General features: G+C 39.0%; 1 non-coding gene across 1 annotated transcript; it reads right to left on the bottom strand.

Annotated features, from left to right (window-relative positions):
- Positions 1-12641: 12641 nt before the first annotated feature.
- LOC148568796 (small nucleolar RNA R71) lies at positions 12642-12748 on the bottom strand. The gene has a single exon (XR_015881883.1). It is a non-coding gene; the product is annotated as a small nucleolar RNA R71 (small nucleolar RNA).
- Positions 12749-17206: the final 4458 nt, after the last annotated feature.

Genomic DNA, 17206 nt, shown 5'->3' with positions numbered 1-17206 from the left:
AAGCCAAACTGGCATACCCAAGCTTAATTTCTCTGCTATGTAAAGATGCTAGGGTGAGGATGGGAGTAGATGAATTCATCCCAATCGAACACCCAATCACCAAGAAGTCAATGGAAGGACAACAAGTGCAAGATAACTCCATCAAAAGGAAGGCGCAGGAGTTCCTCCCAGAAATCCCTGAAATTGACTACTGGACCCGCCTAGAAGCATCTGTTACCAAGCTGCAAGAAGCTGTAGATCAACTTAAGGAAGAACAACAAAATCAAAACTGCATGCTCTGCAAGCTGCTTAAGGAACAGGAGAAGCAGGGGCGTGAGCTACAGGAGCTGAAGCGCCAGAAGCTCTCCCTTGAAGGACCAAACACCCCACAAATTGAAGGAGCATCCACTTCTCAAAATCAAGGTTGTTGAGTCCTAACTCTGTGATAACCTTTATTATTAGGAATCTATTTTAAGAGTCATTTATTTTTCTATCTTTAAATTTTCTGTCTTCTACTATTATTGGTCTGCTCTTATATTTATTTTTGAGTCTTATTTTTATTCCATGATTTATAAAATTTAAAGTTTATGTCTTAAAGCTATAAATTTCCTATGAATCCATCACCTTTCTTAAAGGAAAAATGTTTTAAATCACAAAAGAACATGAAGTACATGATTTCGAATTCATCCTTGAAATTAGTTTAATTATTTTGATGTGGTGACAATACTTTTTGTTTTCTGAATGAATGCTTGAGCAGTGCATATGTCTTTTGAATTTGTTGTTTAGAAATGTTAAAATTGTTGGCTCTTGAAAGAATGATGAAAAAGGAGAAATATTATTAATAATCTGAAAAATCATAAAATTGATTCTTGAAGCAAGAAAAAGCAGTAAAAAGCTTCCAAAAAAAAGAGAGAGAAAAAAGCAAGCAGAAGAAGCCAATAGCCCTTTAAACCAAAAGTCAAGGGTAATAAAAAGGATCCAAGGCTTTGAGCATCAGTGGATAGGAGGGCCCACAGGAATAAAATCCTGGCCTAAGCGGCTAAACCAAGCTGTCCCTAACCATGTGCTTGTGGCGTGAAGGTGTCAAGTAAAAACTTGAGACTGAGCGGTTAAAGTCGTGGTCCAAAGCAAAAAGAGTGTGCTTAAGAGCTCTGGACACCTCTAATTGGGGACTCTAGCAAAGCTGAGTCACAATCTGAAAAGGTTCACCCAGTTATGTGTCTGTGGCATTTATGTATCCGGTGGTAATACTGGAAAACAAAATGCTTAGGGTCACAGCCAAAACTCATAAAGTAATTGTGTTCAAGAATCAACAATACTGAACCAGGAGAATCAATAACACTATCTAAATTCTGAGTTCCTAAAGGTGCCAATCATTCTAAACTTCAAGGGATAAAGCGAGATGCCAAAACTGTTCAGAGGCCAAAAGCTACTAGTCCCGCTCATCTAATTGAAGCTAAGTTTCATTGATAATTTGGAATTTATAGTATATTCTCTTCTTTTTATCCTATTTGATTTTCAGTTGCTTGAGGACAAGCAACAATTTAAGTTTAGTGTTGTGATGAGCGGATAATTTATACGCTTTTTGGCATTGTTTTTAGTATGCTTTTAGTATATTTTAGTTAGTTTTTATTATGTTTTTATTAGTTTTTATTCAAAAATCACATTTCTGGACTTTACTATGAGTTTGTGTGTTTTTCTGTGATTTCAGGTATTTTTTGGCTGAAATTGAGGGGCCTGAGCAAAAATCTGATTCAGAGGCTGAAAAAGGACTGCAGATGCTATTGGATTCTGACCTCCCTACACTCGAAGTGGTTTTTCTGGAGCTACAAAATCCCAATTGGCGCTCTCTCAATTGCGTTGGAAAGTACACATCCTGGGCTTTCCAGCAATATATAATAGTCCATACTTTTTCCAATATTTGATGGCCCAAATTGGCGTTCCAAGTCAGCATAAAAATTCTGGCGTCAAAACGCCAGAACTGGCATAAAAGCTGGAGTTAAACGTCCAAATTGGCACAAAAGTTGGTGTTTAACTCCAAAAAAAGTCTCTACATGTGAAAGCTTCAATGCTCAGCCCAAGCACATACCAAGTGGGGCCCAGAAGTGGATTTCTGCATTAACTATTCTAGCTTACTCATTTTCTGTAACCCTAGGTCACTAGTTTATTGTAAAGACTACTCTTAGTGATTCATTTTGCACCTCATGACAATTTACATCTGAATTTTGTATCTTCTACGGCATGAGTCTCTAAACCCCATGGTTGGGGGTGAGGAGCTCTGTTGTGTTTTGATGAATTAATGTAATTACTACTGTTTTCCATTCAATCACGTTTGTCTCTATTCTAAGATATTCACTCGTACTTCAACTTGATGAATGTGATGATCCGTGACACTCATCACAATTCTCGACCTATGAACGCATGCCTGACAACCACCTCCGTTCTACCTTAGACTGAGTGCTTATCTCTTAGCCTTCTGATTCAGATCAGAGTCTTCGTGGTATAGGCTAGAATTATTGGCAGCCATTCTTGAGATCCGAAAAGTCTAAACCTTGTCTGTGGTATTCCGAGTAGGATCTGGGAAGGGATGACTGTGACGAGCTTCAAACTCGCAAGTGCTGGGCGTAGTGACACACGCAAAAGGATCAATGGATCCTATTCCAGCATGAGTGAGAACCGACAGATCATTAGTCGTGCGGTGACAGCGCATTTGGACCATTTTCACTGAGAGGATGGATGGTAGCCATTGACAACGGTGATCCACCAACATACAGCTTGCCATGGAAGGAGCCTTGCGTGCGTGAAGAAGAAGACAGTAGGAAATCAAAGATTCAGAAGACAGAGCATCTCCAAAACCTCAACCTGTTCTCCATTACTGCATAACAAGTATTTATTTCATGCTCTTTTACTTTTACAATTAAATCAGAGAATTATTGATATCCTGACTAATAGTTACAAGATAACCATAGCTTGCTTCAAGCCGACAATCTCCGTAGGATCAACCCTTACTCACGTAAGGTATTACTTGGACGACCTAGTGCACTTGCTGGTTAGTTGTGCGAAATTGCAAAAGTGTGATTGTGATTTCGTGCACCAACAGGCTAACTATTCGTATCAAAATTTACAAAAGCTTTAAATACATATGTTAAGCAGAGAAAAGAGTAACCAAAGCAGAGTAAAGAGATACAGAGAAAAGAGTAATCAGAGCAGAGTAAAGAGATACAGAGAACAGAGTAACCAGAGTAGAGTAAAGAGATCAAGAGAAAATAGTAATCAGATCAGAGTAAAAAGACAAAGAGAAAAGAGTGATCTAATAAATAGAAATGGTTTGAGTTAAGATGTTGCAAAAGTAAAAGCTGTAAAGTTTATATAGTATGATTGAACAGAGAAAGAAAGAGGTACTGCATAAGAATGTGAAAGTGATGATGAATAATGAGAAGGATAATGAATGATGATAATGAGAATGACTATGTAAGAATCTGCTGCAGAGAGGCAGTCAGATAGATGGTGGTATGACCACTGAGAGCGCTTCCCTGGGATACTTAGCTAAAATGCTATTCTGTAAGTCAGAGGACTCTTACAGAGGTATCGAGAAAATACAACTAGCATATACTCCTGTAAGTCAAAGGACTCTTACAGTGAGTATGTGTGTGTGCTCCTGTAAGTCAGAGGACTCTTACAGTGAGTGTGTTGGGTAGATATAAGTTAACTAGCTCCGTCATGCAAGTCAAAGGACTCATGCAGTGGGTTGCTAGTGCCGCCCTGCAAGTCAAAGGACGGTTGCAGTGGTTTGCCTCACAAGTCAAAGGACTCTTGCGAGGGGCATTGCCAACAGGGAAGCCTTACCTGGTCAGAGGACTCCGGGTAACATCGGGAGCGGGTATGTAACCGACAAATGAGCTCATTACCTGCACTAGGGCTAGATATGCATCATACTTGGTTGTGCATTTCCTCTATTATGATTGTTGTATGAATGTATACTTTCGTCGTTTGTTTTCTATTTTCTGTGTTTTTATTATTTTCTTGTATTCTTCTATTTGTGTTCTGCTATCTGGTTTCTCTACCTTCTCAATTTATCTGTATCTTCTATTTACTGCTTCTTGTATTCTACTACTTGTCTGCTAAACAACACGGAATTAATGAACGTAACTAATAACACCAACCCTACTACGAACTTCCCAGTTCTTACCCCTTCTCTCTCCCTTTCCCCTCCAGATGGAAGCAACGGTATCCTTCCGTAGTCTACTGATGATCGTTCTGCAAAAGGATTCTACTCTGGGTAGTCTTCTGAGTCTAGAGCGAGATTCGTTTTCTGTTTATATGTATATACTGTGAGACCAACCAACGTTTGCACCATGTTCGTATGCAAACTTTAACCTAAATCCTCCGTACGAGACTCCTGTTATGTGGCTACGTGATGAAGTACCAGTGAGACATCATATGACAACGTATGATCGTGCAGAGGAGTAGTAGATGATCTTCCACCTATTGATGACATTCCATCTGACTTGAGTTTTGAAGACTTAGAACATACTTTCCCTCGCTTTAGTAGTTTAGATGGACTAGGTAAATATAGAGTCTAGGCTAGCCTGGGTGCCAGCTTAAGGACTTCTTGAACAGGTCAGGACCTGGGATGTTGTATGTATATATATATGTATATAGTTATTATCTAGCTATATCTAGGGGTATTCTAACTAAAAGTCTATAATCTAATAAAGGCTGAATCACTAAATATTGTCAACTGCTTCAGATGTATTTATGTGTGATTGTTTATAACTATTTTATCTGTTATTATTTATGAATTGATTATGAATGATTCTATTTATTAATCCAAATATTTTCAAAAAGAAAGTACCTTGCAAAATAACTACGCTTTTAACAATGAATCAGGCTCATATAATAAATGATAGATAATAATTAGGAAGAAAAGTTGGTAGCGCTCAGTTTCTAGTATGATCATGACATACCAGAAATTGGGTCGTTACAATTTGGTATCAGAGCAGTTCGTTCCCAGTAGGGCCTGGGGAGTGGACTGACCATGCTTTACTGCATACTCTGCTTGTGTGTCTCATGCTATCAGGGTATCTCTAAGATACATTGGGCATGAATGTCTATGAGCACTCATTTTAGGAATGTTCGTGCTTAACTTGAGATATTAAGATTGATCACCTTAACATTGATTGTTTGGTATGGATAAGACTTCAATGACTGTGAATAGGCATGGTTTAATCGAGTTCCGAACGACGAATTGATATGAGCCACAGCTATCTTCATAGCTGTTATGATCTCCATGGCTATGACTATGTGAGATTTGGGTGCTTTAAGGAATGGACCGATCTCTTTGTCAGGATGGCTTGAAGGAAATAGATTGCTTGAAGATAGATTCTTGCACGTTGCTAAAATTTTGAGGCCAAAATTTTCTTTTAGGAGGGTAGAATGTAACAACCCCGATTTTCGAGTGCCTGAGATCTTTTTTGAAGGCACAGATTTCTTCGGAAGATCAGTAGAGGGAACACTTCTACTGTATCATGAAGCATCTCAATCCTCACTGTCATTATGTCATCCTTAAGTTAGAACTTCTTCTGAGGCAAGCCCGATAACGCAATCACGAAGAACCTAGTTTTTGAACCGTATCAGTTAGGAGTTTTGATTTTGGTTTCTGTAAATAGTCTCTATTTGATGAACCGGACTCGGTTCATGAGAGAAAAGAGATAATAGTATAATATTATTATTATATTAGTATTAGAAGATGCTTGAATGATATTATAAGGTTACCTAGTTTGTTTTAGTTAAAAACAGGAAAATCAGTTTAACCGGGTTCACAATTTACTGGTGCAGCTTAGCACCAGCACTCTCTGATGATTTTAGCAATGCTAAGGCCTCATCATACATGTTCTATTCTCATATTAAATATGTTACTAGTGTCATTTATGCTAGTGGCTCAGAAAAGAATTTTTAGAGATGTTTTTACAAGTGTTCCAATACATCTAGTTTTAGTAGTTATACACCTGAGATATTTTAATATTATTTTAATTCACCTCCAAGCCAACCAATCACAACTCACCTTATACCTCCAAGACCTCCAAGGCTCCCTCATTTGCTCATTGTGGATGAAACGTATCAAGAGAAAAAGGAGAGAAAGTTCTTGGTTCATAAATCTTCAAAGCTTGAATTCTTCTGAACAAAAACTCAAATTAAAACTCCGATTTCACTGAAATCATCCTCTCTTCTTCCTCTACATAACCATGTAACTTATCCAGGCTGGAAATAAGGTTAGATGGCTGTCCCTTTCCCCTTTGAATTCGGTTTTCAAGGAAGCATGTATAAAACATGTGTCTCTTGATGTTCTTCCTTAGATCTCTTGCTTAGCTTGACTTGTGAGCCAAGAATCTTCAATTCCCAGCACGTCTAAGGTGAGGAATCCCTTCCTAACATGTTGATTAAGGTTTGGTCAGTTGAGGTTTTATGGATTCAAAGTTGTTCTTGATGTGTTTTAGGAGGAAAAAGTGCTTTAAGAACACTTCAAAGAGTAACCGGATTTGGAGCAGCAAATCAAGGTAGAATTTGGTAAAAATTAATCTTGATTAATTTTATTTGAGATGTGTGATTATGATATGATTTGGTTATGCTTGAAATTTATTGTTTACATGAGTTATTCTTGTTGAAATTTTGGTGAAAATTTGATGAAATTTGATGAAATTCAAGCTATGAACTTGTGTTCTTGTGGCTGCTGGAAAAATGAACCCTAATCCTTAAATTGGGATTCAATTTGTGTTGAAATTATGTGAAAATGATGGGGCTTTAATGGCTGCAATTTTATTTTGAATTATGGTAAAAATTGGTTACTGAAAAGATTGAAAAACGGGTAAAAATAGAGAAAGAATCTGAAAAATTTACGAAGAACATGAAGAACACTTTGAGTGTGATGAAAAACATTGAAGAACAGGCCTTAGATCTTAAAAAGGGCAAGAAAGTAAAAATTTTGGTGTTTGGGGGTTATTTTGTAATTTCTGGAAGTTAGGGTGGTTAAAGCAAAAATATTAAAGTTACGGGTGGTAAAAAGTGAATTTATATAACTTTTAGGGTAAGGAATGGTAAATCTCAAAAATATATTAATAAAATAATAAATAATAATAAAATATTAAATATTAATATTTAATTAGAAATAATATTTTAATAAAAATAATAAAATAATGCAGAAAAGGCAGTTTTTCGTAAAAGCTTTACAAAGATAAATTTAAGCACAGAATCTCATAATTACCTTCATCAAATACTTACGGAGTGGTAATAACATGTTAGTGAGGCAAAGATAAAGGAAAGATAAAAAGTTAGAGAAGAGGTAAAAACCAAAGAAAAGTTTGTAAAGTTTTAATGACAGAAAAACAGACAGAGATTAGTGAACGAACTAGGAAAACATAGTTAGCCCTTGAGTTGTGGCTAGGGTTAGGTATTATATGAAAAGTTAAACTGTTTCAGTATAGACTTAATGAACCTATACTTGGGACAGGCTAACTATTCGTATCAAAATTTACAAAAGCTTTAAATATATATGTTAAGCAGAGAAAAGAGTAACCAGAGCAAAGTAAAGAGATATAGAGAAAAGAGTAATCAGAGCAGAGTAAATAGATACAGAGAATAGAGTAACCAGAGTAGAGTAAAGAGATCAAGAGAAAAGAGTAATCAGATCAGAGTAAAAAGACAAAGAGAAAAGAGTGATCTGATAAATAGAAATAGTTTGAGTTAAGATGTTGTAAAAGTAAAAGCTGTAAAGTTTATATAGTATAATTGAACAGAGAAAGAAAGAGGTATTGCATAAGAATGTGAAAGTGATGATGAATAATGAGAATGATAATGAATGATGATAATGAGAATGGCTATGTAAGAATCTGCTGCAGAGAGGCAGTCAGATAGATAGTGGTATGACCACTAAGAGCGCTTCCTTGGGATACTTAGCTATAATGTTATTCTGTAAGTCAGAGGACTCTTACATAGGTATCGAGAAAACACAACTAGCATATACTCTTGTAAGTCAAAGGACTCTTATAGTGAGTGTGTGCGTGTGTGCTCCTGCAAGTCAAAGGACTCTTACAGTGAGTGTGTTGGGTAGATATAAGTTAACTAGCTCCGCCATGCAAGTCAAAGGACTCTTGGAGTGGGTTGCTAGTGCCACCCTGCAAGTCAAAGGACTGTTACAATGGTTTTCCTCACAAGTCAAAAGACTCTTGCGAGGGGATTGCCAACAGGGAAGCCTTACCTGGTCAGAGGACTCCGGGTAACGTCGGGAGCGGGTATGTAACTGACAAATGAGCTCATTACCTGCACTAGGGCTAGACATGCATCATACTTGGTTGTGCATTTCCTTTGTTATGATTGTTGTATGAATGTATACTTTCGTTGTTTGTATTCGATTCTCTGTGTTTGTGTTATTTTCTTGTATTCTTCTGTTTATGTTCTGCTATCTATTTTCTCCATCTTCTCTATTTATCTATATCTTCTATTTACTGCTTCTTGTATTCTGGTACTTGTCTGCTAAACAATACGGAATTAGTGAACGTAACTAATAACCCCAACCCTACTAAGAACTCCCCAGTTCTTACCTCTTCTCTCTCCCTTCCCCCTCTAGATGGAAGCAAGAGTATCCTTCCGTAGTCCACTGATGATCGTTCTGCAAAAGGGTTCTGCTCTGGGTAGTCTTCTGAGTCTAGAGCGAGATTCGTTTTCTGTTTATATGTATATACTGTGAGACCAACCAACGTTTGCACCTCATGTGTATGCAAACTTTAACCTAAATCCTCTATATGAGACTCCTGTTACGTGGCTACGTGATGAAGTACCAGTGAGACATTGATGAACAGATAATTTATACGCTTTTTGGCATTGTTTTTACATAGTTTTCAGTATGATTTAGTTAGTTTTTAGTATATTTTTATTAGTTTTTAATTAAAAATCACATTTTTGGACTTTACTATGAGTTTGTGTGTTTTTCTGTGATTTCAGGTATTTTCTGGCTAAAATTGAGGAACTTGAGCAAAAATCATATTCAGAGGTTGAAGAAGGACTACAGATGCTGTTGGATTCTGACCTTCCTGCACTCAAAGTGGATTTCTGGAGCTACAGAACTCCAAATGGCGCGTTATCAATTGCATTGGAAAGTAGACATCCAGGTCTTTCCAGAAATATATAATAGTCCATACTTTGCCCAAGTTTAGACGACGCAAACTGGCGTTGAACGCCAGTTCCATGCTGCATTCTGGAGTCAAACGCCAGAAACAGGTTGCAAAGTGCAGTTAAACGCCAGAAACACATTACAAACAGGCATTCAACTCCAAGAATGACCTCTCCACATGAAAGCTTCATGCTCAGTCCAAGCACACACCAAGTGGACCCCGGAAGTGGATTTCTACATCATTTACTTATTTCTGTAAACCCTAGTAACTAGTTTAGTATAAATAGAACTTTTTACTATTGTATTTACATCTTTAGTTTCATCTTTAGATCACGTTTTGGGGGCTGGCTTCTCGGCCATGCCTGAACCTTCATTCTTATGTATTTTCAACGGTAGAGTGATGCCAGGGCATTTTGGCTAGTTTCACTGACCTTTTCTTTACTGTTTTAGGGTAGTTTCATGCATTTTCTTAGGAAATAAGCAAGTTTTGGGTAGAATTTCACTTGCATCTTAATTCAAGCAAACATTGTGCAATTTACATGATTTCATGAGAATTATGCAAGAATTAAATGACAAATTGGATGATGTATGTCTCATGACTTTGATTAGAACTTTGATGCACTTTATTGCTTGATTTCAGGACAAAGGAAGCTAGAAAGAACCACGTTAGCAGCCACGTTAGTCTAACTAACGTGACCACTAACGTGGAATGGGAGCTAGCTTGCAACGTTAATGAGAAAAGTAATCGCCTATAACGTCCTCGAAGCCATCATAACCCACATTAAGAGTCACGTTAACTAAGTTAACGTGAACTCTAACGTGAAAGAAGAAAATGAAGCCAACGTTAGTGACACTCAACTTTGTCACTAACGTTGGACCAAGCTCAAATTTGGCCACGTTAAGAGCCACGTTAACTTAGTTAACGTGGACTCTAACGTAGGGAAGTAAAAGAATGGCCAACGTTAGTGACACTCACCTTTGTCACTAACGTTGGACTAAGCCACTATGATCAACGTTAACTCCCACATTAACTTAGTTAACGTGGAAGCTAACATGGATGAAAGAATGATGAGCCAACGTTAGTGACACTCACCTTTGTCACTAACGTTGGAGATGGCTATCACCACCACGTTAGAGGCCACGTTAACCTAGTTAACGTGAACTCTAACGTGGGAAGTAGGGGCGTTTTGAAACGTTAGTGACAAAGGTAAGTGTCACTAACATTCTCGATGATTTGGCAAGCCTACGTTAAAGGTCACGTTAGCCTCACTAACGTGAACTCTAACGTAGGGGGAAGGGAGAACTCTCAACGTTATTGGAAAAGGTAATTCCCAATAACGTGTGCGAAGGACCAAGAGGTAACGTTAGTGGTCACGTTGATGCCACTAACGTTGAAGTTAACATAGATCATCCCTGGGTTAGGAACGTTAGTGAAAAAGGTGATTGTCACTAACGTTCTCGAACCCACACTTTCACTTAACGTTAACGCCACTAACGTCCTAAGCTAAAGTCCTTGCCTGCTTCACACTTTCTCTCTGCAAGTAAAGCTAAGCCCACTAAAGAGGATAACTGCTTCAAACTCAAGATCCAAAGGCCCATATCCAAGACTTGAAGAACCAACTAGAAGATCAAAAGAGTAGTATATATAGGGGTAGTTTTGAATTAGAAAAGAGAGCAGCTGGGAAATTTGAGAACTACTCTCTGTATAATTTTACTTTCTCTGCACCTCTTGTTTACTTTCATGATGTATCTTCCAGCTTTATTTTCCATTTCTAGAGCTATGAACAACTAAACCCCTTTCATTGGGTTAGGGAGCTCTGTTGTAATTTGATGGATCAATAATAGTTTTCATTACTCTTCTTCTTTCTTTTCTCTTGATTTTACTAGAAAGCTTTCAATCTTCATCCAATTGGGTAGTTATCTTGGAAAAGAAGCTATTCATACTTGGATCTCTTCTGAACCTTGGAAGAGGAATGAAGAGATCATGCTAGAAATGCTTTCTCATGTTGGACCAAATTGGGGTTTGGATGGGTATGGTGACTATAATCCTACCAACACTTGATTTGGGAATGCATGTGGTATAATTAGTGACCATACTTCATCTCTTCTCATGAGCAATTGACCAAGGAATTGGCTATTGATCAAGATTTGAGAGATTGAATTACCAATGAATTGGAATTCAATCACTTAAGATTGCCAAGGAGATCAATGAACGCATTGATTGAGGAAGAGATGAAAATGAACTTGATCCGGAGAATGCAACATCTCCTAAGCCCAATGAATTCCCCATTTCTGATCTTACCCATTCTCTTTAATTTTTGCAATTTACTTTTATGAGCATCTTCCCCATTCCCATTTAAGATTCTGCAATTTACTTTCCTCCATTTACATTCAGCTCTTTATTTCCAGCATTTTCGTTTTCTGCTATTTACTTTCTGCCATTTAATTTTCTGCAATTCTCAAACCAAATTCTGCTTCACTCAACTAGAACATTCTTCTAATTAAAGTTGCTTGACCAATCAATCCTTGTGGGATTCGACCTCACTCTATTGTGAGCTTTTAATTGACGACAATTTGGTATACTTGCCGAAGGAAATTGTTGAGAGACAAGTTTTCGTGCATCAAGTTTATGGCACCGTTGCCGAGGATTGATTTTGTATCAACAATGATTAAATTGGAGGATAACTAGATTGAGCATTTTTCTTTTGTTTGATTTAAATTCTGTTTGAGTAATTTACTTTCAGCTTTAGTTACTTTCTTCCCTTCCCCCCTACTCCTCTTTCTTCGTTATTTACAATTCAGTTCACTAACCCACTAACTGTTTGATATATTGCATCCCTCACACTAACAGCATTTCTAACAAGAAACACTTTCTGCATACATTTTGTTGCTTTTGCCTTATTGGTTGTATGACAGGTAGAAGAAGCGGGGCTTCAACTTCCTTTGATTCTTAACCAGAGAGGATCTTCCTTAGATTAAGGAGGGAAGCAAGAGAAAAGAGAGTAGTTGGTGCTGAGGAAGAGGAAGAATACTTTGAACCAAACATGGAGGAGAATATGGAGAACCATCATGAAGAAGAGGCTCACAACCATGGCAGAGAAGGTCTAGCAAATCATGCTGGGCAAGAGAGAAGAGTTCTAGGCTCTTACATCAATCCAAACCCAGGAAACTGTGGGAGTAGCATCCAAAAGCCAACCATACATGCCAACAACTTTGAACTAAAGCCACAGCTCATCACCCTTGTTCAGAACAACTGTTCGTTCAGAGGAGGTGTCCAAGAAGACCCCAACCAACATCTAACCACCTTCCTGAGGATATGTGATACTGTGAAGTCTAATGGTGTTCACCCAGATGCCTATAGACTGCTCTTATTCCCATTCTCACTCAAGGATAAGGCATCTAAATGGCTGGAATCTTTCCCTAAGAGAGCTTAACAACCTGGGAAGATGTGGTGAATAAATTCCTGGCAAGATTTTACCCTCCTCAAAGGATCAACAGGTTGAGAGGCGAGGTACAGACCTTCAGACAACAAGATGGTGAGACTCTATATGAAGCATGGGAGAGGTTTAAAGACTTGACAAGAAGGTGCCCACCAGATATGTTCAATGAATGGGTGTAGCTACACATTTTCTATGAAGGCCTTTCTTATGAATCAAAGAAGGCAGTAGACCACTCATCCGGGAGATCTCTAAACAAGAAGAAGACCATTGAAGAAGCCATAGATGTCATAGAGACGGTAGCAGAGAATGATTACTTATATGCTTCTAAAAGAGGCAACACTAGAGGAGTGATGGAGCTAAACAATGTAGATGCACTACTGGCCCAAAACAAGTTCATTACCAAGCAATTAGCTGACCTCACCAAGAAGATGGAGAGGAATCAAGTAGCAGCAATCATCACTTCAGCAGCAACCCAAGAGGGGGTGAATGTAGAGGCAGAGGGTGAGCATGAACAAGCCAATTACATTGGAAACTCACCCAAGCAGACCCATGATCCATACTCCAAGACCTACAACCCTGGCTGGAGGAATCACCCAAACTTTAGGTGGGGAAATCAACAAGATCAAGGCCAAGATCAGAGATGTCACAACACCAACAACAATGCAGCTCATCAACATTCCATACAGAGATCATATCAACACCACCCTAACAACACCTCTCCACATCCATACCAAAACTAAAATAACCCTTCTCATCCCTCCAATCCCAACCCACCATCATCTAATGACAGACTTTCAAGGATTGAGAACCTACTTGAAGGCATATGCAAAGAGATTCACGATAGTAAGGCATTTCGAGAAGAAGTGCGGTCCAATATGCAGAATCAAGATGCTGCCATCAAGAAACTTGAGACACAAATTGGCTACCTATTCAAGCAAATTCCCAACAACAACCTTCGCAGTGATACTGACTCAAGCCAAAGGGAGGAGTGTCAGGCTATCACCCTCAGAAGTAGGAAGGAACTGAAAGAAGCCTCCCAGAAACCACAAGAAAAGGGCTCAAATGAAAGGGAAGAAGAGCAAGATGGAGCTCAAGTTTCCACTTCGAGTCCGCAAAAAAAAGGAGAAATACTGAAGCCAGACGTTCCAAGAGTCCCATACCCTCAGCAATTGAAGAAGAAGGGGGATGACAACCAGTTCTTAAGATTTTTGGAAATCTTCAAGAAACTACAAATCAACATACCCTTTGCTGAAGCAATAGAGCAAATGCCGCTCTACGCCAAGTTTCTCAAGGAGTTAATGACTAAGAAGAGAAGTTGGAAGAGCAACGAAACTGTAATACTAACCGAAGAATGTAGTGCTATCATTCAGCATAAATTACCTCAGAAATTGAAAGATCTTAGGAGCTTCTAGATCCCTTGTATTATAGGGGAGATCACAGTGGAGAAGGCTCTATGTGACTTAGGAGCCAGCATAAATCTGATGTCAGTAGCTATGATGAGAAAAATGAAAATCGAGGAGGCTAAGCCAACAAAAATGGCCCTACAACTGGCAGACCGATCGTTCAAGTTCCCTCATGGTGTAGTAGAAGATTTGCTGGTGAAGGTGGGTGATTTTATCTTCCCAGCAAACTTTGTAATGTTGGACATGTAAGAGGAAGCCAAGGCCTCTATCATCCTGGGAAGACCATTCTTGGCCACTGCTGGAGCTGTAATTGATGTCCAAAAGGGTGACCTCACCCTGAGATTACACAATGAAAAGATGACATTCAATGTGTTCAAGGCCATGAGTTACCCAGCAGAACAATTGGGAGAATGTATGAGGTTGGACTCACTGGAAGATGCAGTGCAGGAGAGCTTTGAAGAAGAAGAACCTGAAGGGTTGACAGAGGATGAATCAATGTCCAGTGAAGAGGCCACAACAACAGAGATTCATATACAAGGTGCACCAAAGAAAGAGAATGAAAAGTTAGAAGCACCAAAACTTGAACTCAAAGCACTGCCACCCGCTCTCAAATATGCATACTTAGGCGAGAATGAAAGCTACCCAGTGATTATAAACTCATCCCTCAGCCAAGATCAAGAGGATGAACTACTCCAAGTGTTGCGAAAGCATAAGGATGCCATTGGATGGACCCTCGCTGACCTGAAAGGGATCAGTTCGGCCATATGCATGCATAAAATACTGTTGGAAGATGATGCCAAACCATCCATTCAATCCCAAAGAAGGCTGAACCCAATCATGAAGGAAGTGGTACAGAAAGAAGTTATGAAGTTATGGCAGGGAGGGGTAATTTACCCGATCTCAGACAGCCCCTGGGTCAGCCCCGTGCATGTCGTACCAAAAAAGGGAGGAATCACTGTAGTCCCAAATGAGAAGAACGAACTAATCCCCACCAGGAACGTCACAGGATGGCGGATGTGCATAGACTACAGAAAACTAAATGAAGCTACAAGAAAAGATCATTTTCCCCTTCCATTCATGGATCAGATGTTGGAAAGACTCGCAGGACACGCATACTATTGTTTTCTCGACGGTTATTTAGGATATAACCAAATAGTGGTTGATCCCAGAGACCAAGAGAAAACCTCATTCACTTGCCCATATGGAGTGTTTGCTTACAGGCGCATGCCATTTGGGCTATGTAATGTGCCTGCAACCTTCCAACGCTGCATGCTTTCTATCTTCTCGGATATGATAGAGAAATTCATTGAAGTCTTTATGGATGATTTTTCGGTATTCGGAGATTTCTTTCCTAGTTGCTTAAATCACCTAGCCTTGGTATTGAAAAGGTGCTAAGAGACCAATCTAGTCTTGAACTGGGAGAAATGTCACTTTATGGTAACTGAAGGAATAGTCCTTGGCCATAAGGTTTCTAACCAAGGCATTGAGGTTGACAGAGCTAAGGTGGAACTTATTGAAAAACTTCCTCCACCCAGTGATGTCAAGGCAATTAAGAGTTTTTTAGGGCATGCTGGCTTTTACAGAAGGTTTATTAAAGATTTTTCAAAGATATCCAAGCCCTTGAGAAATCTCCTTGTATCTGATACACCGTTTGTCTTTAATGAAAAATGCATGCTAGCATTCGAAAATTTGAAACAGAGGTTGTCCTCTACCCCTATCATTTCCCCACCTGATTGGAACCTACCTTTTGAATTGATGTGTGATGCATCTGATTTTACAATTGGGGACGTGTTAGGGCAGAGGAAAGATAACTTAGTCTATGTGATATACTATGCTAGCAAAGTCCTCAATGATGCTCAAAGAAATTATACCACTACTGAAAAGGAGTTGCTGGCAATAGTATTTGCATTTGACAAGTTTAGATCATACCTCATTGGTGCTAAAGTGATTGTTTTCACATATCACACAACACTTAAATATTTATTTGCCAAGCAAGAATCAAAACCAAGACTAATAAGATGGATCTTATTATTGCAGGAATTCAATATTGAAATTAGAGACAAGAAAGGAGTGGAGAACAAGGTAGTGGATCACCTATCCAGAATCTCTCATGATAAAGGTGGAGCACATGATACAAGTGTAAATGAGCTCTTTCCTGATGAGTAGTTGATGACAGTTCACAAAGCACCATGGTTTGCAGACATTGCCAACTTCAAGGCAACTGGGGCTTTACCTCCAGAGATCAACAAACATCAAAAAAGAAAGCTCATAAATAATGCAAAATATTTTGTCTGGGATGAGCCATATCTCTTCAAGAAGTGTTCAGATGGAATCCTGAGAAGATGTGTTTCAGAAGAAGAGGGACGAGAGGTCTTGTGGAATTGTCACGGCTCATGTTATGGAGGCCATTTTGGAGGGGACAGAACTACAGTCAAGGTGTTATAAAGCAGATTCTTTTGGCCCACCATTTTCAAGGATGCCAAAGAACTAGTAAAGAACTGCAATGAATGCCAAAGAGCTGGAAACTTGCCCAGAAGAAATGAGATGCCACAAAATTTCATCTTAGAACTGGAACTGTTTGATGTATGGGGAATCGATTTTATGGGACCATTCCCAACCTCATATTCAAACAAGTACATTTTGGTAGCAGTGGACTACGTTTCCAAGTGGGTGGAGGCTATTGCAACCCCAACAAATGATAACAAGGTGGTCATGAACTTCCTCAGGAAGAATATCTTTAGCCGGTTTGGAGTCCCACGAGCACTCATTAGTGATGGAGGAAGCCATTTTTGTAATAGACCACTAGAAGATCTTCTCCTATGATACGGGGTGAAACACAAGGTTGCAATGCCTTACCATCCCCAAACAAGTGGGCAAACTGAGATATCTAACAGAGAGCTAAAAAGGATTTTGGAAAAGACTGTAGGAGCATCAAGAAAGGATTGGTCGAAGAAGTTGGATGATGCTCTTTGGGCATACAGAACAGCATTCAAAACACCACTCGGGATGTCCCCATATCAACTGGTGTATGGGAAAGCTTGTCACCTACCACTGGAGCTGGAACACAAAGCTCTCTGGGCTCTCAAGATACTAAATTTTGACAGCATTGCTGCTGGTGCAAAGAGGATTCTGTAGCTGCAAGAGATGGAGGAATTTATATCTGAAGCCTATGAAAATGCCAAGATTTATAAAGAAAAGGCGAAGAGAAGGCATGACCT

The sequence above is a fragment of the Arachis ipaensis genome, chromosome B4, assembly GCF_059453495.1.
Source record: "Arachis ipaensis isolate K30076 ecotype BB chromosome B4, ASM5945349v1, whole genome shotgun sequence".
NCBI lineage: Eukaryota > Viridiplantae > Streptophyta > Magnoliopsida > Fabales > Fabaceae > Arachis > Arachis ipaensis.
Note: the sequence above shows the minus strand (reverse complement) of the source record. Positions and strands in the feature narration are given on the sequence as shown.